At 42.1% G+C, this 25,102-nt stretch overlaps 1 protein-coding gene across 9 annotated transcripts in view; it reads left to right on the forward strand.

Annotated features, from left to right (window-relative positions):
* Positions 1 to 25,102, forward strand: part of LOC106588858 (oxysterol-binding protein-related protein 3) — a 40,497-nt gene continuing 15,395 nt past the window's right edge. For 3 of the 9 annotated variants that reach the window (XM_014178344.2, XM_045709434.1, XM_014178345.2), the window contains exon 1: positions 59 to 129. The gene's annotated coding sequence lies outside the window, so the exon portion shown is untranslated. Of the gene's footprint in view, positions 130 to 14,007; positions 14,145 to 25,102 lie in introns of those variants that run through there. The other 6 variants (XM_014178346.2, XM_045709435.1, XM_045709436.1 and 3 more) reach the window with 4 other exon arrangements.

The raw sequence follows: 25,102 nt of genomic DNA on the forward strand, positions 1-25,102 counted from the left end.
TTACTCGCGAGTCATTGGACCAAAAGGCATCCCAGCCTCAGCATTCATTCACTCACACAGTAAGACATGGACTAATACTTCCTTCAATTTGTGCTGGATTTCATTCACTGCAGTTTTCATCTCAAACGTGTAAGCGATTGTTGTATTCAATTGACTATTTAGGCATATCCAAATGTTGTTTACTTTCTGAATTGCAGCGACAGAGTTGTATATTCTCGCCTCTTGCTTTTGGTCGCGGAATTAATTTGCAACATATACCTTTCGATGTAATTACTAGTGGGTGGGACTACGTAACTGCTTGGATCATCTTTCAAACAAGTCCAAAGGACGGAGCTCAGTTTCTGTAATGATTAATCTGTTCTATTTGCAAGGAATATTTCCAAACATGGAACGTTTATCTGAACATTCTCTTTGCAATGGATCAAGTTGACACCCTCAGTTAATTTCACAATTTTTAGACATAGGCCTACTACATTTTAATTGATTAGTCTAGGCTACATTTAATTGACTAAGTTGCTTAATTTTAGTTGAATAACTTTAGATTGTATTGGCATGTCTTCTATTTTATATATATATAACACACACATTGTAGGAAGCCTAAAGACACATTATGGGGATAGCCTGAATTTGTAAAACGCAAATTCCAACAAGCAATTTGGACCATATGGTGCGCGCTGCCCCTATTGAAATATTCTCAATGGTAGGAATGGACATTCCTGCTGCGCTGAGTTGTTCCTTGTGGTTCCGAGGTCGGGACTTGGTGCGAGAGATGTGAAATACGAGCAGTCGGGGCGGTAAAAGGTGACCTTCGCTGTCAGTTGCCGTGTTAATGACCCTAGTCGGAACTAGGAAGTGACATTTCCGACTTGCTAACTGGATATAGTTCCCTTGTTCCTAATAGCACATTAACGCTACATTAGTTATGGGACTATTTAATTAGCCTTCTCAGATGAGTTTGGTTGATTTTGGTTCGTCAGTGCCTCGTTCACATCCTAGTCGGAAGTCGAACATTTCTGACTTGTTAACTGGTTGTAGTTATACATGTGCGGCGTTCAACTAATCAGCAAGTCAATTTTCTGCGTTTCCTAGTTCAGACTGGCATATGAATGCAGCGTAGGTCGGTCTTAATGATCAGTAACACCTTATCAGTCACTTCATGGACTTTTCATTGAGACATGTCTAGTGCGGAAATATCCCACATAGCCTAAAAGCCAATTTATGCTTGATCTGTAATGTGGTCGGAGGATCCGTAATGTGGTCGGAGGATCCGTATGGAGGGTGTGATGCAATCGCGGAGCATCCGGAGGTACAGAGGCCAAATTGAGCTCTGTACCGCATCGCAGTGTGCCTCTCAAATTTCGTAACAATGCTGAGTGCTCATATAGCTCCGCATTGACCTGATTGGTTGACGGTAGGTGTGTGCGGGAGGTCCAGTATAAACACATACTCACTTCCTTGACAACCTCCTTCACAACAGTTCTGCGAAGCACAATAAGTATGAATGCCCTGACTTGTGCAGAGGCCGTATCACAGTAAATGCTGTACGGTCACTGCAGAAGTCCGCTTTACCATGCAGAGCCTTTTTATGCAGCTATTCCCAAACTCGATCCTTGGGACCCAACGGGGTGCAAGTTTTGGGGTTTTGCCAGCTGATTCAAATAAAGTAATCATCAAGCTTTGATTATTTGAATCGGCTGTGTAGTGCTAGGTAAAAACCAAAACGTGCACCCCTCCCCAGGACCGAGTTTTGGAAACACTGGCCTAATGACTCATTTCTCTTGACAGAACACCCACTGAAATGCTGCGAGATTGGAACACCCTTTTGATTGTTTGTGGTTTCCTTGACTAATATAGGCCTATAGACTAGTCATTCTAACTCTGTGAGCTCTAAATAACTGTCCAGTGAAAATCTCATTTAAACGTTCATAATCTGTTAACTCGTAGCCAAATAATGTTGTTGACTTGTCCTTTACTCGTGTTTTGTGGCCAAAGCATAAATTATAGAATAAAAAACCCCACCTCAAGCTTGAATCTCAAGCAGGCTGTTTTAAAAAAATGCTTGCTATTTCCTCATACAGTGGCTTTTAGAAAGTATTCACACCTTTTAACTTTTTTCCACATTTTGTCGTTTCAGCCTGAATTTAAAATTGATAAATGTAGCTTATGTTCACTGGCCTACACACAAACCCCATAATTTAAAAGGGGAATTATGGTTTTGAAATGTTTACAAATGAATTAAAAACAACGCTGAAATGTCTTGAGTCAATAAGCAATATGGCAAGCCTAAATAAGTTCAGGAACAAGTCGCAGAGTAAGCTGCATGGACATAATCTCTGTACCCTTCACATACAGATAATTGTAAGGTCCCTCAGTCAAGCTGTGAATTTCAAACTGATTCAATCATCAATTCCTTGCAAAAAAGGGAACCTATTGGTAGATGGGTGAAAAAAAAAGCAGACATTAAATATCCCTTTGAGCATGCTGATATTTTTAATTACACTTTGGATGGTGTATCAATACACTTAGTCACTACAAAGATACATGTGTCCTTCCTGACTGTTGCCGGAGAGGAAGGAAACCACTCAGGGATTTCACCATGAGGCTAATAGTGACTTTAAAACAGTTAGAGTATAATGGCTGTGATAGGAGAGAAGCTGAAGTTTCTGGATATTGGTGGAAACTGGAACACGCTGTCGTACGCGTCAATCCAGAACATCCCAAACATGCTCAATGGGTGACATGTCTGAATATGCAGGCCATTTTCAGCTTCCAGGAATGGTGTACAAATGCTGGTGACAAGGGGCAGTGCATTGGCGGATGACAGGCACGACAATGGGACTCAGGATCTCATCACGGTATCTCTGTGCATTCAAATTGCCATCGATAAAATGCAATTGTGTTCATTGTCCGTAGCTTATGCCTGCCCATACCATAACCCCACTGCCACCATGGGGAACTCTGTTCACAACATTGACATCAGCAAACTGCTCACCCACACAACGCCATACACGCTGTCTGCCATCTGCACTGTACAGTTGAAACCGGGATTCATCTGTAAAGAGCACACTTCTCCAGCGTGCCAGTGCCCATCGAAGGTGAGAATTTTCTCACTAAAGTCGGTTACAATGCCGAACTGCAGTCAGGCCATGACCCTGGTGAGAATGATGAGCACGTAGATGAGCTTCACTGAGACTGTCAGAAACAGTTTGTGCAGAAATTCTTTGGTTGTGCAAACCCACAGTTTCATCAGGTGGCTGGTCTCAGACCATTCTGCAGGTGAAGAAGCCGGATGTGCTATTGTCCACAGTACAAGATGCACCTGTGCAATGATCATGCTGTTTAATCAGCTTCTTGATATGTCACACCTGTCAGGAGGATGGATTATCTTGGCAAAGGAGAAATACTCACTAACAGGGATGTAAACAAATTTGTGCACAAAATTTGAGAGATACATGTGCTTTCTGTGCATATGGAAAATTTCTGGGATCTTTAATTTCAGCTCATGAAACATGGGACCAACACTTTACATTATATTTTTGTTCAGTGTACTTGAAAAACTATGGCAAGACCTGAATGGTTGTCTAGCAATGATCAACAACCAATTGGACAGAGCATAAAGTTCTTTGAAAAGAATGGGCAAATGTTGCACAATCCAGGTGTGGAAAGCTCTTAGATGTCGATATTTCTGTATTCAATTTTCAGTAAATGTAACTCGTTTCAGGAAACTAAGCGTATGTCACGCGTCACTACTTCACAGGAGAGGCATTTACAGTTAACCATTTTTTTTAAATCTGTTTTTTTTGTTGTCAGAAATGCCTTCTGGAACATGTGAACTTACAAGTTTGTAATTAAGGCATATGAATGCCATCTGTAAATATTAATACAATTGTTATATTAGGAGCCTAGTTAGTTTAGCCATGGAAAAAGTCAGGAACCTTCCCACTAGCCATGATTGGCTGAGATAATGGATAGGCTGGACATGCCAAGAGAAGATCTCGGATTGGTCTGCCTTGTAGCATGCTTCTGTCTAGAACATGAGCTGCTCAATATGTGTAGGTAATCCTTTCTAATGCAGATTCTTTTATATACAGTTGAAGTCGGAAGTTTACATATACTTAGGTTGGAGTCATTAAAACTCGTTTTTCAACCACTCCACATTTCTTGTTAACAAAAAACTGTTTTGGCAAGTCGGTTAGGACATCTACTTTGTGAATGACACAAGTCATTTTTCCAAAAATTGTTTACAGACAGATTATTTCACTTATAATTCACTGTATCACAATTCCAGTGGGTCAGAATTTTACATACACTAAGTTGACTGTGCCTTTAAACAGCTTGGAAAATTCCAGAAAATGATGTCATGGCTTTAGAAGCTTTTGATAGGCTAATTGACATCATTTGAGTCAATTAGAGGCGTACCTGTGGGTGTATTTCAAGGCCTACCTTCAAACTCAGTGCCTCTGTGCTTGACATCATCGGAAAATCAAAAGAAATCAGCCAAGACCTCCCCAAGTCTAGTTCATCCTTGGGAGCAATTTCCAAATGCCTGAAGGTACCACGTTCATCTATACAAACAATAGTACGCAAGTTTAACCTCTCTGGGCTAGGCGGGACGAATTCGTCCCACCTACGTAACAGCCAGTTGAATCCTGTGGTGCGATTTTCAAAACCTTTGAAATGCTATTACTTCAATTTCTCAAACATATGACTATTTTACAGCTATTTAAAGACAAGACTCTCGTTAATCTAACCACACTGTCCGATTTCAAAAAGGCTTTACAACGAAAGCAAAACATTAGATTATGTCAGCAGAGTACCAAGCCAGAAATAATCAGACACCCATTTTTCAAGCTAGCATATAATGTCACAAAAACCCAGAAGACAGCTAAATGCAGCACTAACCTTTGATCTTCATCAGATGACAACCCTAGGACATTATGTTATACAATACATGCATGTTTTGTTCAATCAAGTTCATATTTATATCAAAAACCAGCTTTTTACATTAGCATGTGACGTTCAGAACTAGCATACCCCCGCAAACTTCCGGCGAATTCACTAACAATTTTCTAAATTACTCACGATAAACGTTCACAAAAAGCATAACAATTATTTTAAGAATTATAGATACAGAACTCCTCTATGCACTCGTATGTCCGATTTTAAAATAGCTTTTGGTGAAAGCACATTTTGCAATATTCTAAGTACATAGCCCAGGCATCACGGGCTAGCTATTTAGACACCCGGCAAGTTTAGCACTCACCAATATCAGGTTTACTATTATAAAAGTTTGATTACCTTTTGTTGTCTTCGTCAGAATGCACTCCCAGGACTGCTACTTCAATAACAAATGTTGGTTTGGTCCAAAATAATCCATCGTTATATCCGAATAGCGGCGTTTTTGTTCGTGCGTCCCAGACACTATCTGAAATGGTAAATCAGGGTCGTGCGCATGGCGCAATTCGTGACAAAAAAAATCTAAATATTCCATTACCGTACTTCGAAGCATGTCAACCGCTGTTTAAAATCCATTTTTATGCAATTTTTCTCGTAAAAAGCGATAATATTCCGACCGGGAATGTCCATTTAGCTAAACAGAGGAAAGTAAACAAAGCTTTCGGTCGACGCGGGCACGAGCCTGAGTCTCACAGTACTGTAACCAGCCACTACCCAAACGCGCTACTTTTTTTCAGCCAGAGCCTGCAAAGCCACGATTCAGCTTTTTACCGCCTTCTGAGACCCTATGGCAGCCGTAGGAAGTGTCACGGGACAGCTAAGATCCTCACTCTTCAATAAACAGAGACAAGAAGAACGACACCTTGTCAGACAGGCCACTTCCTGCATGAAACCTTCTCAGTTTTTTGCCTGCCAAATGAGTTCTGTTATACTCACAGACACCATTCAAACAGTTTTAGAAACTTTAGGGTGTTTTCTATCCATATGTAATAAGTATATGCATATTCTAGTTACTGGGTAGGAGTGGTAACCAGATTAAATCGGGTACGTTTTTTATCCGGCGGTGTAAATACTGCCCCCTAGCCCTAACAGGATAAACACCATGGGACCACGCAGCGTAGCCTAGTGGTTAGTGTTAGACTAGTAACCTAAAGGTTGCAAGTTCGAATCCCCGAGCTGACAAGGTACAAATCTGTCGTTCTGCCCCTGAACATGGCAGTTAACCCACTGTTCCTAGGCCGTCATTGAAAGTAAGAATTTATTCTTAACTGACTTGCCAAGTTAAATATAGGTAAAATGAAATACCGCTCAGGAAGATGATACGTTCTGTCTCCTAGAGATGAACGTACTTTGGTGCGAAAAGTGCAAATCAATCACAGAACAACAGCAAAGGACCTTGTGAAGATGCTGGAGGAAACAGGTACAAAGTATCTATATCCACAGTAAAATGAGTCCTATATCGACACAACCTGAAATGCCGCTCAGCAAGAAAGAAGCCACTGCTCCAAAACCGCCATTAAAAAAAAGCCAGACTACGGTTTGCAACTGCACATGGGGACAAAGATTGTAATTTTTTGAGAAATATCCTCTGGTCTGATGAAACAAAAATAGAACTGTTTGGCCATAATGACCATTGTTTTGTTTGGAGGAAAAAGGGGGAGGCTTGCACGCTGAAGAACAACATCCCAACCGTGAAGCACAGGTGTGGCAGCATCATGTTGTGGGGGTGCTTTGCTGCAGGAGGGACTAGTGCACTTCACAAAATAGATGGCATCATGGCCATCACAAAGCCCTGACCTCAATCCCATATAAAATTTGTGGGCAGAACTGAAAAAGCATGTGCGAGCAAGGAGGCCTACAAACCTGACTCAGTTACACCAGCTCTGTCAGATGGAATGGGCCAAAATTCACCCAACTTATTGTGGGAAGTGTGTGGAAGGCTACCCAAAACGCTTGACCCAAGTTGAACAATTTAAAGGCAATGCTACCAAATACTAATTGAGTGTATGTAAACTTATGACCCACTGGGAATGTGATGAATGAAATAAAAGCTGAAATAAATAATTCTCTCTACTATTATTCTGACATTTCACATTCTTAAAATAAAGTGGTGATCGTAACTGACCTAAAATAGGGACTTTTTACTAGGATTAAATGTCAGGAAGTGTAAAAACTGAGTATACATGTATTTGGCTAAGGTGTATGTAAACTTCTGACTTCAACTGTATATATCATGAAGAACTTAGTGTTCCTGATGCTCTCCACTTTCTGGAGGACCAAGCTTTGAAATCAGTGGAATGCCTAGTGGAAGCAGAGTATGATTGCTAAGGAGGTGGAGAAAATTCTGGCATTTGATTGCAAAGAGAAACAGAAGGCTGTTGTATAAAACACCTGCCTCTGGTTTAGCTACATCTTTAAACATTTTCTCAGAGCCATTTGCATTGCTAGTTATAGCCTAATGTTAGCTAGCTAGCTAACATTGAACCTAGTTGGTTAGCTTTAGCTACCTTCACTTTCATGCAGTGTAGTAACATTGTGAGTTGGGATTATGGATCATTGTTTAGCTAGCTAGCTGTATGTCTAAACAAAAGACTCCAGTATGCAAATAACTATTTCACTGTACTCTTTACACATTCTGTATCCTGTGCATGTGACAAATACACTTAGATTGTATTTGATTTAGTGTGTGTTTACTAGAAACGGTAATGTGAAGAACATGACCTGCTCAAATGTCAAATTAGGATATAACGTTAGGCCAATGAGACCAAGTTCTAAAATTCTCAGGTAGAATGCCCTGCTTTTATTTTGTAACACTCACAATCATAAGCTATTTCCTGTAATTAGCTCACCATTTAACTTGTAAATAGTGATCTTGTTGTGAGTTTATTTTACTGTTATAATGAATACAAATTAGCTAAAGTTTTAAGATGTCAGCTATGATATGGTCATTATTTGAACTGGCTAGCCAGAAAGTTGTTTTTAGTTCAAAGCAAAATCAAATCAAAGTTTATTTGTCACGTGCGCCGAATACAACAGGTGCAGACCTTACAGTGAAATGCTTACTTACAGGCTCTAACCAATAGTGCAAAAAAAGGTGTGTGTGTGTGTAGGTAAGTAAAGAAATAAAACTACAGTAAAAAGACATTTGAAAATAACAGTAGCAAGGCTATATACAGACACCGGTTAGTCAGGCTTATTGAGGTAGTATGTACATGTAGGTATGGTTAAAGTGACTATGCATATATGATGAACAGAGAGTAGCAGTAGTGTAAAAAGAGGGGTTGGCGGGTGGTGGGACACAATGCAGATAGCCCGGTTAGCCAATGTGCGGCAGCACTGGTTGGTCGGGCCAATTGAGGTAGTATGTACATGAATGTATAGTTAAAGTGACTATGCATATATGATAAACAGAGAGTAGCAGCAGCGTAAAAGAGGGGTTGGGGGGGGCACACAATGCAAATAGTCCGGGTAACCATTTGTTTACCTGTTCAGGAGTCTTATGGCTTGGGGGTAAAAACTGTTGAGAAGCCTTTTTGTCCTAGACTTGGCACTCCGGTACCGCTTGCCATGTGGTAGTAGAGAGAACAGTCTATGACTGGGGTGGCTGGGGTCTTTGACAATTTTTAGGGCCTTCCTCTGACACCGCCTGGTGTAGAGGTCCTGGATGGCGGGCAGCTTTGCCCCAGTGATGTACTGGGCCATACGCACTACCCTCTGAATTGCCTTGCAGTCGGAGGCCGAGCAATTGCCGTACCAGGCAGTGATGCAACCGGTCAGGATGCTCTCGACGTTGCAGCTGTAGAACCTTTTGAGGATCTCAGGGCCCATGCCAAATCTTTTTAGTTTCCTGAGGAGGAATAGGCTTTGTCGTGCCCTCTTCACGACTGTCTTGGTGTGTTTGGACCATTCTAGTTTGTTGATGTGGACACCAACGAACTTGAAGCTCTCAACCTGCTCCACTACAGCCCCGTCGATGAGAATGGGGGCGTGCTCAGTGCTCCTTTTCCTGTAGTCCAGAATCATCTCTTTAGTCTTGGTTACTTTGAGGGATAGGTTGTTATTCTGGCACCACCTGGCCAGGTCTCTGACCTCCTCCCTATAGGCTGTCTCGTCGTTGTCGGTGATCAGGCCTACCACTGTTGTGTCGTCTGCAAACTTAATGATGGTGTTGGAGTCGTGCCTGGCCATGCAGTCGTGGGTGAACAGGGAGTACAGGAGGGGACTGAGCATGCACCCCTGGGGAGCTCCAATGTTGAGGATCAGCGTGGCAGATGTGTTGCTACCTACCCTCACCACCTGGGGGCGGCCCGTCAGGAAGTCCAGGATCCAGTTGCAGAGGGAGGTGTTTAGTCCCAGGTTCCTTAGCTTAGTGATGAGCTTTGACGGTACTATGGTGTTGAACGCTGAGCTGTAGTCAATGAATAGCATTCTCACATAGGTGTTCCTTTGGTCCAGGTGGGAAAGGGCAGTGTGGAGTGCAATAGAGATGGCATCTTCTGTGGATCTGTTTGGGCGGTATGCAAATTGGAGTGGGTCTAGGGTTTCTGGGATAATGGTGTTGATGTGAGCCATTACCAGCCTTTCAAAGCACTTCATGGCTACGTACGTGAGTGCTACGAGTCTGTAGTCATTTAGGCTGGTTGCCTTTGTGTTCTTGGGCACAAGGACTATGGTGGTCTGCTTGAAACGTGTTGGTATTTCAGACTCAATCAGGGACATGTTGAAAATGTCAGTGAAGACACCTGCCACTTGGGCAGCACATGCCTGGTGCACACGTCCTGGTAATCCGTCTGGCCCTGCAGCCTTGTGTACGTTGACATGTTTTAAAGGTCTTACTCACGTCGGCTACGGAGAGCGTGATCACACAGTCGTCCGGAACAACTGATGCTCTCATGCATGCCTCAGTGTTGCTTGCCTCGAAGTGAGCATAGAAGTTATTTAGCTTGTCTGGTAGGCTCGTGTCACTGGGCAGCTCGCGGCTGTGCTTCCCTTTGTAGTCTGTAATAGTTTGCAAGCCCTGCCACATCCAACGAGCGTCGGAGCCGGTGTAGTATGATTCAATCTTAGTCCTGTATTGACGCTTTGCCTGTTTGATGGTTCGTCGCAGGGCATAGCGGGATTTCTTGTAAGCTTCCGGGTTAGAGTCCCGCACCTTGAAAGCGGCAGCTCTACCCTTTAGTTCAGTGCGAATGTTGCCTGTAATCCATGGCTTCTGGTTGGGGTATGTACGTACAGTCACTGTGGGGACGACGTCCTCGATGCACTTATTGATGAAGCCAGTGACTGATGTGGTGTATTCCTCAATGTCATCAGAAGAATCCCGGAACATGTTCCAGTCTGTGATAGCAAAACAGTCCTGTAGTTTAGCATCTGCTTCATCTGACCACTTTTTTATTGACAGAGTCACTGGTGCTTCCTGCTTTAATTTTTGCTTGTAAGCAGGAATCAGGAGGATAAAGTTGTGGTTGGATTTACCAAATGGAGGGTGAGGGAGAGCTTTGTACGCGTCTCTGTGTGTGGAGTACAGGTGATCTAGAATTTTTTTCCCTCTGGTTGCACATTTAACATGTTGATAGAAATTTGGTAGAACTGATTTAAGTTTCCCTGAATTAAAGTCTCCGGCCACTAGGAGCACCGCCTCTGGGTGAGTGGTTTCCTGTTTGCTTATTTCCTTATATAGCTAACTGAGTGCGGTCTTAGTGCCAGCATCTGTTTGTGGTGGTAAATAAACAGCCACGAAAAGTATAGCTGAGAACTCACTAGGCAAGGAGCGTGGCCTGCAACTTATCACAATATACTCTACTTCAGGAGAGCAAAATCTAGAGACTTCCTTAGATTTTGTGCACCAGCTGTTGTTTACAAATATGCACAGACCGCCCCCCCTTGTCTTACCGGAGTGTGCTGTTCTATCCTGCTGGTGCAGCGTATATCCCGCTAGCTGAATATCCATGTCGTCATTCAGCCACGATTCCGTGAAACATAGGATATTACAGTTTTTGATGTTCCGTTGGTAGGATATTTGTGATCGTACCTCGTCTAATTTATTGTCCAATGATTGCAAGTTGGCGAGTAATATTGACGGTAACGGCAGCTTTCCTACTCGCCTTCTGCGGGTCCTGACGAGGCATCCGGCTTTTCGTCCTCTGTACCTGCGTCGCTTCCTCTTGTGAATAACTGGGATGTCTGCCCTGCCGGGTGTTTGGAGAATATCATGTGAGTCTTGCTTGTTGTTGAAAAAATATTTTTCTAATCTGAGGTCAGTGATCTCTGTCCTGATATCTAGAAGCTCTTTTCGGTCATAAGAGATAGTGGCAGAAACATTATTTACAAAATAAGTTACAAATAACGCATTAAAAAAAAACATAATCGCACAATTGGTTAGGAGACCGTAAAACTGCTGCCATTTCTTCCGGCGCCATTTTAGGGCTAGTTGCCTGGTTTGCTAGATTGACGTAAACTTAATTCAGGTTTAAACGGATGTTATGCTATTTTGGACCACAAGGCTGCTGATGTCATGCAGCCTGTCGTTTTTGTGTTTATACTTTCTCACAACGACAAGTTTGATGTTGGACGACAATAGAATGTTCATGATGTCACTGCAACAACTGTCTACGGACATGTCGATAGACGTAGTATAAACCAGCCTTTAGATCTTTGGTTGTTTAGAAGCAAATAATTCTAAAATTGATTCTAACTTTTAGCAGCACTGGTTTACTATTCATAAATTAGTTAGAGGGTGTTGTCAGATGAAACAAAGACAAATGAAATTTAACCATCAAGTCTTGTTACACTTGAGACAAAACTTTATGCCAACTCCTTTTGTCAGTCATTTTGTAGAAGTATAAAAAGGAAAGTGGAATGTGTTATCTGAAGACCTTAAGCAGCAGGCAACTCAAATATGAAACTGAGAAGCTGGAGACATTTATTGTAAAATTAATAGATTTTAATAAATTAATAGATTTTATTCTCTACCATCTGTTTAGCACATTGCCTCGTGAATCTGTAAAGAGATGGGTGTGGGAGAGCATGAATAATGCTGAATGAGTCTAGACATAGAGCGCTCCAGTAGGGGTACCAAAACATTCAAGGGCCATTTTCTCAAAAGTAGGGCTACAAGTTTATCAACTTTCAAAGCAGAATTGCTTTCCTGTTGTTCCTTAACTGTAGTGTATTATATAACATTTTCTAGCTCAGTCTCTACTTTTATCCAATGTAAAAAACACAATTTCAAATGTTGCCACATAAGATCGAGTCGGTCAGTCACAAATTAGCAATAAATTCTAAAAACGTGTTGCCAATTCGTCTTTATGGGGTATTGTGTTTTTAGAGGGAGGGGGAGTATATTTTAATCCATTTTGAATTCAGGCTGTAACACAACAAAATGTGGAATAAGTCAAGGGGAATGAATACTTTCTGAAGGCACTATAATATAAGGTGACATCAGGTTGGCTCATTGGATGAGCTGGCCAATCAGCCATTTACTTCCATGAATATTTCTAATGACAAGGTATACTCCCACACGTTCTGTTTTTGGGTTATGCCCACACCATTCAATCAGAAAAAAAGCAGCTTTTTAAGGGATATCTGCGGAAGATGTTTTCGGGGTGGGGCTGCTGCACTATAGACGGTTATATCGGTCCGCTAATACAGGCCTAGTAAAGGCCCTCTACTTTTGTGAAAAACTTCAATTTTGTTTTTATCAACAAACAAACAAAATATTATGTTTTTTGCAGGGGGTGCTGCAGCACCCTATTTCCCGCGGCTGGATGTGACAGTTGTTCTTAATGTTTAGACTACCATATAAAATTGTTTAAAAGATAAGAAAAATCATAAAATGACGGGAGTTCAGATATGGTCCTGCGTAAGACCCAATGATGTATATAAACCATTGGTATGACCGCTACGAGGGTAATGCAGTTCAGTGTAACGCAGTCTTGGCTACCTAATAGACAATGCTCACTTTACGGCAGTCCCCCATCTACTTAGCAACGATGGTACTTAATGCCGTTTTCAGGTCAACCCTCTCCTCCGTGTTGTCAGTACATGGGACTTAATGTTTTACTTCTCATCTAGGTGAAGGCTCGTTGCAGTGATGTATGACGGTGTTTTCGTAGACACGTTTTTTGTTAACACCACGTATGGTGTTTGAGAGCTCATGCTTTGTACTTGCAGAGCAATCATTGTACAGTTTCTCCATCCAGGCCGTCGCGGTTATTCAACATGGCATCTTGTAGTCTGAGTTCTAGATATGCCATCAGGGGCAGTGAAGCTGACATCCTCTACCATTGACAATGTCTGCATATCAACTGCAATCATTTCTGTTATCAGCCCTGTGATTTTTTTTTCACTCTGTCCTTTATCGCACTGCTGCCAGCAATGGGTTGGGACTCCCTTTCAGATGGTAAAGCATTGCACCTGTACTGCCTCTGTAGCTCAATTCCACCTTGCAAAAGTTTGTATATATTTCACCACCACCTCACAATTTCTCAAAGTATTTCCATACAGGACTTCGCTGCTGTCGCTTCCTTGTCTCTCACTCTCTGCCATCTTTCCAACTGTCAACAACGATGTGCGGAGCGCTTTATGTCCGTGACAAAGAACTTTAAAGATTCATATCTCCTCCTACTAATGTTACTGAATTGCTGCATTAGGTATTTGTTAATAAAAATAGTTTCCCTTGATGATAACTGGGACCTGTCAGCGGTAGTGTTGTGATAACGACACTGTGATTTTTAATACAGTAAAAATGTGACAAATATTTTGTTTAGGGATTTTTTTCTAAACATTAACGATCGTTTAAGCGTTCACACCCCTACTTTTTAACGTACTTAATAAAACATGTTTTGGATGGAGCTTTTTCACTTATATTGTAATTATAGGTCATATTTCATTGAAATCTGGAAACACTGGACAGTTACTTTAAGTCCAGCTACACTGGATATAAATAGACCCATGTTTTATGCCATCAGATTTTCCTTGAAGCCCAAACAAACGGAATACATCCCCTCCCATGCGCTCGGGCGTTTCCATGGCAACCCTGTATGGCATGAGGGTTGGCTTCTGTATGTCTCAGCTTAGCCGATAGAGAGTAATACAGTAGAGTGGTTATTCATTGAGTTTCATAACATGGCTTGGTCTAAATTCGGTCCCTCAAATTATGGGTACATAAGACTGGCCCTGTCTCTCAGGTAGGTGTGTGAGTGAGAGAGAAAGCGAGATGTCTCCTGATCCTCTCTAACAGGCATAGCATATTTGTGGTGCATTGGAATGACAGCAGAATGACTGGTCAGGCTAGACTTCTCAGACAGGTAGCTATACACTTCCTAACTAGTGATTAGGGGGGGGGGTCGATTATTGTTTTGGGATGATATTTGGCTCAAACTATCTGCATTAGCTAGCGCTTCCATTTTCTTTGTAAATAGTGAGCCAACGTGTTTTCTCGTGCTTTCTCGTCTCTCTGCAGCTGACATAGTGAGCAATATGTTTGGAACATCAAATCGCAGTATTGAATCGCAATACATGTCGTATCTGCTCCTAAGTATTGTGATAATATTGTATCGTGAGGTCCCTGGCAATTCCCAGCCCTATTCCTGACCCAGACTCAATAGCCTTGGTTTCTCAAATGATTGCCTCGCCTGGTTCACTAACTACTTCTCAGAGTTCAGTGTGTCAAATCGGAGGGCCTGTTGTCCGGACCTCTGGCAGTCTCTATGGGGTGCCACAGGGTTCAATTCTCGAGCCGACTCTTTTCTCTGTATATATCAATGATATCGCTCTCGCTGCTGGTGATTCTTTGATCCAGCTCTACGCAGATGACACCATTCTGTATAAATCTGGCCCTTGTTTGGACACTGTTTTAACAAACCTCCAAACAAGCTTCAATGCCATACAACTCTCCTTCCGTGGCCTCCAACTGCTCTTAAATACAAGTAAAACGAAATGCATGCTATTCAACCGATTGCTACCCGCCCGCCCGACTAGCATCACTACTCTGGACGGTTCTGACTTATATGCGGACAACTATAAATACCTGGGTGTCTGGCTAGACTGTAAACTCTCCTTGCAGACTCACATTAAGCATCTCCAATCCAAAGTTAAATCTAGAATCGGCTTCCTATTTCACAACAAAGCCTCGTAAAACTGACTATCCTACTGATCCTTGACTTCGGCGATGTCATTTACAAAATAGCCTCCAACACTCTACTCAGCAAACTGGATGCAGTCTATCACAGTGCAATCTGTTTTGACACCAAAGCCCCATATACTACCCACCACTGCGACCTGTATGCTTTCGTTGGCTGGTCCTCGCTACATATTTGTCACCAAACCCACTGGCTCCAGGTCATCTATAAGTCTTTGCTAGGTAAAGCTCCGCCTTAGTTGAGCTCACTGGTCACCATAGCAACACCCACCCGTAGCACGCGCTCCAGCAGGTATATCTCACTGGTCATCCCCAAAGCCAACACCTCCTTTGACCGCCTTTCCTTCCAGTTCTCTGCTGCCAATGACTGGAACGAATTGCAAAAATCACTGAAGTTGGAGTCTTATATCTCCCTCTCTAACTTTAAGCGTCAGCTATCAGAGCATCTTACCGATCGCTGCAGCTGAACACAGCCCATCTGTAAATAACCCAACCAACAACCTACCTCATCCCCGTTTTTGTGCTCTTTTGCACACCAGTATTTCTACTTGCACATCATCATCTGCACATATATCACTCCAGTGTAAATTGCTAAATTGTAATTACTTCGCTACTATTGGCCTATTTATTGCCTTACCTCCTTATTTCATTTGCACACACTGTATTCAGATTTTTCTATTGTGTTATTGACTGTACGTGTTGTTTGTGTCGCGCTGCTTTGCTTTATCTTTGCCAGGTCGCAGTTGTAAATGAGAATTTGTTGTCAACTGACTTACCTGGTTAAATAAAGGTGAAATTAAAATCAGGGTCAACAACCACACCTGTCAGCCCTTAGAATTACAATGAATGGATATAGCTGTACTATTCTAATTATGAATCAGGGCTCTTTGGCAGATCAAAGCTGATCGGATCTGTTGGTGGCAGGGCTACAGATGATGTCAAGGATATATGCCGATAGGAGGAAGAGTTACAGATGGTCCACTTTGCTTCTGTAATACAGAGATTGTGCGGCTCTTTGACTGATCTTTTTTTCACTAATTGGTATTTTGACCAATTGGATCAGCTCTGAAAAAGATCTGATGTGAAAATATCCGATGTTATTGGTCCATAGACCAATTAGTGGAAAGAATATCAGAATTGGGCTGCCTGTGTAAGCGCAGCCATTCTCTCGATCATTAACAGAGATGGTTGAGCTTTTATTTTAATGCATCTATTGAAGAGCATCATCTAGCTAGAGATGACCCATCCAAGGTTCTACTCTGGAAACCCTGGCTGCTGTCATACTAACAGTTTGTCATTGGGTGTTTTTTATCATGAGCGTTTTCTTATGCATTAAACATTGGGGCAGAGGTTTTCACTTTTCCCTACCACTTCCTTATCTGAAATCTCAGAGAGGTGATTGGCCTGCACATGTTGTAAAACACTGTAATAACTCTACCTCCTTAGAGGCGATAAAGGCCATTGCGTTGGCTTAGTACATGTCCTCTTGGAATTTGGTAGAACATTTAACATTACAGCTAGCAACTGATGGGAGTAGGCAGCTGCCTCTGTGGAGGACTGCTATCCCAGGGGGCTGAGCGAGCAGTAGCCCATTTGCTGCTGGTGAGTTAGTCACTGATCCTACATCAGTGCCAAGGGCAGCACTAATATCTATACAGTGTCACCTCGGGTAGATTCTCCAAGCGTTCCAGAATCCTAGACATTGGATGTACAGAACTGACACGTCTACACTACAACACTTGACTGGTTTGCTCTGTTCATTCTATTTCTATCTGAAGCGTTTCGGCATAGCATGCCAAATGAACACTCCCTTCCCCATCTTAATCAGGGAGATTGCTGTGTAAATGGAAATGTCCTTGTATGGCCCTGAGCTACCTGGCTGACTGGTTTTGCATAGCAGGGATGCCTTTGCCCTGTCAACTCGGTGACGTGTCAGAAGAAACACTATGGGGATTTATGAAGCTTTTTTATTTATTGTATTTTTGTGAAAGCATCAGCATCTTGAAGGCCATTCAAAGATGCTTTCACAAAAATAAAATCACTTATATATATCCTCAGTGTTTCTCATGACAGTACGTAGCTTTGACCCTGTCATAACTTCAACCAGGTCATTTTACAAGGTGTAATGGCTTTAATCGTTGACTTGGTTACATAAGACAAGGCCACCCTAGAACTTCCAGTGCCGAACCAGACACGCCTCAAGGAGTGTACAGTTCTCAGCAAACAGCTGAGGTAAATCAGTTGTTATTTTCTGTTGTCAAGGTTCTGTAGAGCACAATGAAGACTGTGCTCTGGAATCTAGGTCTACCTGTTACTATTAGTGACCTTTTGTGTTGAGGTATTCAACCCAGTTCTACTGCAATTAACTAGCCTGGAAATCCATACTGTTTCACTTCACTTCATTTTCTTTTCGGTTTCAGTTCACTAATAAGAGTGGAATGGTATTGGTGTGGTAAATGATGTGGTACAGTGTTTTGGCGTTCCTCTTCCTCCCAGTCTCACCCTCACTCTGTCTAACTCAGTGTTTATTCAGTATCTATGGAACCTGTTGGAGGGTAAAAATACTGCTGGATACAGTTCAGTGAATTTGGAGAAGGGTTTCACTTTTTTCTGTGTAGAAGGTGTGTACACTGACACAGCTTTTTAATGGGAAGTGTTGTGATAGTGTTTCTGTTCAGCAGGCCTAAAGCAGTTTCAAGGTATTCTGCCATAGTAAAGGGTATCCATGCAGTGTAAGAATCTATTCTGATATATCTTATCTCGGTGGTTACCTCGCAAATGGCACCCTAATCTATCTAGAGAGAAATTGCATGACTGTGTGCTCGATTTTATACACCTGTCAGCAACGGGTGTGGCTGAAATAGCCAAATCCACTAATTTGAAGGGATGTCCACATACTTTTGTGCATGTATAGTGTGTATATCTAGTGCACAACTCAAAAGTAGTGCACTAAATAGGAATTAGGGTACCATTTGGGACAGGGTGTTGGAGGTATTATAGTGTTTGGTCTTGGACGGGGAACATTCCTACTGTTGAGTCATGTCCTAAGCATGGCTCTGACTCTTGAGAGAGGCCTAGGGACCTGCTGTTTTTCAACTCTCTCTCTCCACCGCACCTGCTGTCTCTAACTCTGAATAATCGGCTATGAAAAGCCAACTGACATTTACTCCTGAGGTGCTGACCTGTTGCACCCTCTACAACCACTGTGATTATTATTATTTGACACTGCTGGTCATCTATGAACGTTTGAACATCTTGGCCATGTTCTGTTATAATCTCCACCCGGCACAGCCAGAAGAGTACTGGCCACCCCTCATAGCCTAGTTTCTCTCTAGGTTTCTTCCTAGGTTCCTACCTTTTCTAGGGAGTTTTTCTTAGCCACCGTGATTCTACATCTGCATTGCTTGCTGTTTGGGGTTTTAGGCTGGGTTTCTGTACAGCAATTTGTGACATCAGCTGATGTTAAAAGGGCTGTATAAAAACATTTAATTGATCGCTAGGGGAACCAGACACTATACACTGACACACACACAGAACACTCTATAGAGCTTTTGGAGGAACTAGACAGCATGTTGGGGAAAATCCTGCTGCATACACAGACACAAATGCATTCATTCACACATGCATCTACCCCATAGGCACTCAAACAGAACATTCCATAGTATTCACTCTATAGCAGTGGTTCTCTACTCCGGTCCTCCAGTAACCTCAACAGTACATATTATTTGGGGGCCCCAGGTGAGCACACCTGATTCTACTTGTCAACTAAATAGGGCTGACCCCAATTAGTCAACTGGTCGATTTGTTTGATCGATGGACTGAGTAGTTGAGCAGTAGCATATGTGGCTCAGTTGGTAGAGCATGGCACTTGCAACACCAGGGTTGTGGGTTCGATTCCTACAGGGGACCAGTACAAAAAGAAGTATAAAAATGTATGAACTCACTATTGTACGTCGCTCTGGATATGAGTTCTGCTAAATTCTTATTTTATTTTTATATACAGTGCCTTCAGAAAGTATTCAGACCTCTTGACTTTTTCCACATTTTGTTACGTTACAGCCTTATTCTAAAAAGGATTCAATTGTTTTTCTCCCCTCATCAATCTACACACAATACCCCACAATGACAAAACAAAAACTGATTTTTTTTAATTGTTGCTAATTTATTTAAAATAAAAATTATTACATTTACATAAGTATTCAGACTCTTGACTCAGTACTTTGTTGAAGCACCTTTGGCAGTGATTACAGCCTCAAGTCTTCTTGGGTATGATGCTACAAGCTTGCCACACCTGTATTTGGGGAATTTCTCCCATTCTTCTCTGCAGATCCTCTCAAGCTCTGTCAGGTTGGATGGGGAGTGTCGCTGCACAGCTATTTTCAGGTTCAAGTCAGGGCTCTAGAACTCAAGGACATTGAGACTTGAAGCCACTCCTGTGTTGTCTTGGCTGTGTGCTTGTCCTGTGAGCACTCTGGAGCAGGTTTTCATCAACGATCTCTGTGCTTTGCTCCGTTCATCTTTGCCTCAATCCTGACTAGTCTCCCAATCCCTGCCTCTGAAAAACATCCCCACAGCAGGATGCTGCCACCACCATGCTTCACCATAGGGATGGTGACAGGTTTCCTCCAGACGTGTCGCTTGGCATTCAGGCCAAAGAGTTCAATCTTGGTTTCATCAGACCAGAGCATCTTGTTCTCATGGTCGGCGAGTCCTTTAGGTGCCTTTGGCCAACTCCAAGCGGGCTGAGGAGTGTCTTCCATCTGGCCACTCTACCATAAAGGGCTGATTGTTGGAGTGCTGCTGAGATGGTTGCCCTTCTGGAAGGTTCTCCCATCTCCACAGAGGAACTCAGTCACTCTGTTAGAGCTCCAATCGGGTGCTTGGTCAGCTCCCTGACCAAGGCCCTTCTACCCCAATTGCTCAGTTTAGTTGGGCGGACAGCTTTAGGAATAGTCTTTGGAACCACAACCGTCTTCCATTTTAAGATGGAGGCCACTGTGTTCTTGGGGAACTTCAATGCTGCAGAAAGGTTTTGGTACCCTTCCCCACATCTGTGCCTCGACACAATCCTGTCTCGGAGCTCTAAGGTCAATTCCTTCAACCTCATGGCTTGGTTTTTGTTGTGACATGCACTGTCAACTGTGGGACCTTTATATAGACAGGTGTGTGCCTTTCCATATCATGTCCAATCAATTGAATTTACCACAGGTGGTATCCAATCAAGTTGTAGCAACATCTCAAGGATGATCAATGCAAACAGGATGCACTTGAGCTCAATTTCGAGTCGCATAGCAAAGGGTCTGAATACTTATGTAAATGAGGTATTTTTGTTTTTAATAAATTAGCTAGCATTTCTACAAACCTGTTTTTTGCTTTTGTCTTTAAAAAAATGTTGAACACTGTACACTCAGTGTATGTCATGGAAAGAGCAGGTGTTCCTAATGTTTTGTACACTCAGTGTATGTCATGGAAAGAGCAGGTGTTCCTAATGTTTTGTACACTCTCTGTGTGTGTGTGTGTGTGTGTGTGTGTGTGTGTGTGTGTGTGTGTGTGTGTGTGTGTGTGTGTGTGTGTGTGTGTGTGTGTGTGTGTGTGTGTGTGTGTGTGTGTGTGTGTGTTGGTACCCTTACAGCTCATTGGAATAATGCTTCATTCCTCCTGAAAAGTGGTGAAATTAAAAGCTATTTTATCATGTATACTTGCATGCCTTTGGTATGTCATAGAATAAAGCAAAGAAGCTGTGAAAAGAGATGAATTATTGCTAATTCTACAAAGAGATTCTAAAATGGCCTGGACACATTTGTTAGTACCCCTTTAGAAAATATAATAAATACTTGGATTATAGTGATATTTCAAATAAATGTGTTTCTTTTAATTACTATCACACGTCTCCAATCTTGTGATCAGTCATTCAGTCTATTTAAATGGAGAAAAGTAGTCACTGTGCTGTTTGGTATCATTGTGTGCACCACACTGAACATGGACCAGAGAAAGCAAAGGAGAGATTTGTCTGAGGAGATCAGAAAGAAAATAATAGACAAGCATGGTAAAGGTAAAGGCTACAAGACCATCTCCAAGCAGCTTGATGTTCCTGTGACAACAGTTGCAAATATTATTATGAAGTTAAGGTCCATGGATCTGTTGCCAACCTCCCTGGGCACAGCCTCAAGAGGAAAATGGACCCCAGATTGAACAGAAGGATAGTTCGTATGGTAGAAAAAGAACCAAGGATAACTGCCAAAAAGATACAAGCTGAACTCCAAGGTGAAGGTACGTCAGTTTCTGATCGCACCATCCATCGCTTTTTGAGAGAAAGTGGGCTCCATGGAGAAGACCCAGGAGGACTTTACTTTTGAAAGAAGAACATAAAAAAGCCGGACTGGAATTTGCTAAAATGCATATAGACAAGCCACAATCCTTCTGGGAGAATGTCCTTTGGACAGGTGAGTCAAAACTGGAGCATTTTGGCAAGTCACATCAGCTCTATGTTCACAGAAGAAAAAATGAAGCTTTCAAAGAAAAGAACACCATACCTACAGTGAAACATGGAGGAGGCTCGGTTATGTTTTGGGGCTGCTTTGCTGCGCCTGGCACAATGAAATCTCAAGACTATCAAGGCATTCTGGAGCGAAATGTACTGCCCAGTGTCAGAAAGCTCTGTCTCAGTTGCAGGTCATGGGTCCTCCAACAGGATAATGACCCAAAACACAGCTAAAAGCACCAAAGAATGGATAAGAACAAAACATTGGACTATTCTGAAGTGGCCTTCTATGAGTCCTGATCTGAATCCTATCGAACATCTATGGAAAGAGATGAAACTTGCAGTCTGGAGAAGGCACCCATCAAACCTGAGACAGCTGGAGCAGTTTGCTCAGGAAGAGTGGGCCAAAGTCTCATTTGAGAGCTACAGAACATGTTTGATTGCAGTGATTGCCTCTAAAGGTTGATTAACAAAATATTAGGTTAAGGGTCCCATTTTGGTCCATGCCATTTTCATTTGTTTTATTATTTACAATATTATGTTGAATAAAAAAATCTACAGCAAAGTCTGTTATTCCATATTTAATAGAAATCGATGGTGGATGCCAATTACTTTGGTCAGTTTCAAGTTATTTCAGAGAACATTGTGCATTCTTCATTTTTATGGAGGGGTACCAACACATTTGTGTGTGTGTGTGTGTGTGTGGACACCTACTGATTCCAGGGTTTTTCTTTATTTTTACTATTTTCTACATTGTAGAATAATAGTGACAACATCAACACTATGAAATAACACATATGGAATCATGTAGTAACCAAAAAAGTGTTAAACAAATCAAAATATATTTCAAATTATTCAAAGTAGCCACCCTTTGCCTTGATTACAGCTTTGCACACGCTTGGCTTCGCAGATGGTAGAAATTGTAAGATAAATTGGCATTCCACATGAGAAAAGTTTGCAGACCCCTCGTGAAGCCTACTGTATCACCGGCAACTTCAAGAGAGTAACGGCAGAATCTGCCAAAGCCAGCAGCAGCGGGAGAAAAATGGTTGGGTCAGGTTATCGAGATTTTTGGCTCCCTCTTAAGTCATTTGTGTGTTATTTCATCAAATGGTAAGCCTGAAGAGTCAGATAAGCTCAATGCATATGCAGTTGAAGTTGGAAATTTACATACACTTAGGTTGGAGTCATTAACTTGTTTTTCAACCACTCCACAAATGTCTAGTTAATAAACTACAGTTTTGGCAAGTCGGTTAGGGCATCTACTTTGTGCATGACACAAGTAATTTTTCCAACAATTGTTTAGACAGATTATTTCACTTATAATTCACTGTATCACAATTCCAGTGGGTCAGAAGTTTACATACACTAAGTTGACTGTGCCTTTAAACAGCTTGGAAAATTCCAGAAAATGATGTCATGGCTTTAGAAGCTTCTGATAGGCTAATTGACATCATTTGAGTCAATTGGAGGCATACCTGTGGATGTATTTCAAGGCCTATCTTCAAACTAGGTGCCTCTTTGCTTGACATCATGGGAAAATCAAAAGAAATCAGCCAAGACCTCAGGAAAAAAAATGGTATACCTCCAAGTCTGGTTCATCGTTGGGAGCAATTTCCAAACACCTGAAGGTACCACGTTCATCTGTACAAACAATAGTATGCAAGTATAAACACCATGGAACCACGCAGCTGTCATACCACTCAGGAAGGAGACGCGTTCTGTCTCCTAGAGATGAACGTACTTTGGTGCGAAAAGTGCAAATCAATCCCAGAACAACAGCAAAGGACCTTGTGAAGATGCTGGAGGAAACCGCTGCAAAAGTATCTTTATCCACAGTAAAACGAGTCATCTATCAACATAACCTGAAATGCCTCTCAGCAAGGAAGAAGCCACTGCTCCAAAACCGGCATTAAAAAAAGCCAGTCTACGGTTTGAAACTGCACATGGGGACAAAGATCGTACTTATTGGAGAAAGGTCTTCTGGTCTGATGAAAGAAAAATAGAACTGTTTAGCCATAATGACCATCGTTATGTTTGGAGGAAAAAGGGGAAGGCTTGCAAGCTGAAGAACACCATCCCAGACGCGAAGCACGGGGGTGGCAGCATCATGTTGTGGGGGTGCTTTGCTGCAGGAGGGACTGGTGCACTTCACAAAACAGATGGAATCATGAGGCAGGAAAATGATGTAGATATATTGAAGCAACATCTCAAGACATCAGTCAGGAAGTTAAAGCTTGGTCGCAAATGGATTTTCCAAATGGACAATGACCCCAAGCATACTTCCAAAGTTGTGGCAAAATGGCTTAAGTCAAGGTATTGGAGTGGCCATCACAAAGCCCTGACCTCAATCCTATAGAAAATGTGTGGGCTGAACTGAAAAAGCGTGTGCGAGCAAGGAGGCCTACAAACCTGACTGTTACACCAGTTCTGCCAGGAGGAATGGACCAAAATTCACCCAACTTACTGTGGGAAGCTTGTGGAAGGCTACCCGAAACATTTGACCCAAGTTAAACAATTTATAGGCAATGCTTCCAAATACTAATTATGTGTATGTAAACTTCTGACCCACTGGGAATGTGATGAAAGAAATAAAAGCTGAAATAAATAATTCTCTCTACTATTATTCTGATATTTCACATTCTTTAAATAAGGTGGTGATCGTAACTGACGTAAAACAGGGATTTTTTACTAGGATTAAATGTCAGGAATTGTAAAAAACTGAGTTTAAATGTATTTGGTTAAGGTGTATGTAAACTTCCTACTTCAACTGTAGTTGAGTTTATTAAAACACCATAGCGTGTGTCTATATATGGAAAAATACACGTTTACATTTTTTTGGAACAATTGATTGGTTGAAAGAACAGACTACTTTCGGTCGACCAAGATTTTTTTCTTAGTCTGGGACAGCCCTACAACCTGATCATCAAGCCCTTGACAAGTTGAATCAGTTGTTTTTGTCCGGAACTACAACAGAAATGTGTGCTGTTGGGGGGGACTGGAGTTGGGGTAACACTGCTATGCAGTGTGCAGAGTGTGCATTTTGGCTGTCATCAGGCTCTAACAAACACAGACACAGAGGAAGAATGTGTGTTGTTACATCACAGTAAGAATGTGGACATATTGTTCACTTCTCATTGACACGCTGTGTACATTAGGGTTGGGTGGTATCCAGATCTGGATACTTTCATACCATTCTTGTACCATACCGGGTTGCAAAACCAGCCTTGCAAAAAGCAGGGGTGTATTCATTAGTGCACACCGTCAAAAAACATTATGCTCATATCACAATACTTTGCGCCGCCAGAACCCACCCAGCATGCCTTGTTGTCTCCATATGTAGTAGACCTAATAATATAGGGCAGGGATCGTCAAACGGATGGCCCGCGGATTATTTTATTTGCCCCCCCCCCCCCCCCCAGGACACTAGGAATTCACCTCAAAATGATTTTAGTTTAGGTAATCTATTCCCAAGTATTTCCACTCATAAATAGACATATGTGATCATGGACCAATGTAATCAT

Source organism: Salmo salar, chromosome ssa27, assembly GCF_905237065.1.
Source record: "Salmo salar chromosome ssa27, Ssal_v3.1, whole genome shotgun sequence".
NCBI lineage: Eukaryota > Metazoa > Chordata > Actinopteri > Salmoniformes > Salmonidae > Salmo > Salmo salar.